General features: G+C 43.4%; 1 protein-coding gene across 1 annotated transcript in view; it reads left to right on the top strand.

The window, feature by feature from the left end:
• The window catches only part of LOC123984461 (stromal membrane-associated protein 1-like), an 80,594-nt gene that overhangs the window by 50,548 nt on the left and 28,985 nt on the right, over window positions 1-1,061 (top strand). The window lies entirely within an intron of this gene.

Raw genomic sequence — 1,061 nt, 5'->3', positions numbered from 1 at the left:
GCATCGATGCGTCGTTTAAGAAGTACCCCCCCCCCCCCCGTAACGGGATCAGCTGTGCATGTTTATAGGTGATAGATATTTATTAGTCCTTTCGGAAATTCATAGTGGGTCATACAGCAAACATCAGACCAACAACCAGACAGCTGCTTTACAAACTCAAAAATCTTGCTCTACAAGTTATACTACAGGCTCGTGCAGGCTTTCAGCGTCGGCCGATGTCCGTGCAGTTCACACAACTTGCCGTAATATGACGGCAGTCTTGAAGTCGTTGTGGCGTTCACACTACGTTCTTGGCATTCAGTAGTGGTTGAGGTTTTTGCTTCAAGAGCAGAAGGAAAGGAGAACAGGGATGAGAATGCAGCTCACTGACATCGATCACGCTTTGTGTACATTGGTGTTTAAGGATTGTGAACACGCAAGAAGTGCTGCTTTGTGTGTGTCAGTGTGGTGATTTGAATGCATGATGTGTGACAGCAGAGAGGGCCTGTGTAATCGCTCCACCTCTGTGGTGCGGGAACTGAATCCTCAAGGGAAACTCCTCATAAACATTCATGTTGTTCACAGATGCCTTAGTTTTGCTCCATGTATCAGTATGGATCACTTCTCATCCATGCACAGTGTCGTAAACAAGTGAGCCATATGTGAAAGTGTGTGTTTTGGATACTGTAACTTGAACCTCAGCTGCATCAAACAATTAATAATTGTTACTCTTGTCTTTCAGAAAATGTCTTGTATCACTGAGTGTAATAAGTGAAGCCCTTGCTGCTGGCAGATTTAGCTAAATATAGCTTTTTGGAAATGTAGATAGAGCTGAACACCCGCTGCACCAGAGAGCCCTAACATCATCAAAAACAACTTGCATGACGTTGTGATTCAAAGTAAAACCTGGAAATTGATGGAAAGATAAATGAAATACAAAATTACTGCCATTAGCCAGGATAAGCGTTTTGAAGTAAATGACTAATGAGTTTTGACTAGGCTGTAATTCCAGCTCAGTCCGACGTCAGAATGAGCTGCAATTACTGACGTCTGGAACAGAGGTCAATGGATGTGTGTGTGTT

Source organism: Micropterus dolomieu, linkage group LG15 (assembly GCF_021292245.1).
Source record: "Micropterus dolomieu isolate WLL.071019.BEF.003 ecotype Adirondacks linkage group LG15, ASM2129224v1, whole genome shotgun sequence".
Taxonomy (NCBI): domain Eukaryota; kingdom Metazoa; phylum Chordata; class Actinopteri; order Centrarchiformes; family Centrarchidae; genus Micropterus; species Micropterus dolomieu.
This window is presented reverse-complemented; position numbering and strand designations above follow the sequence as displayed.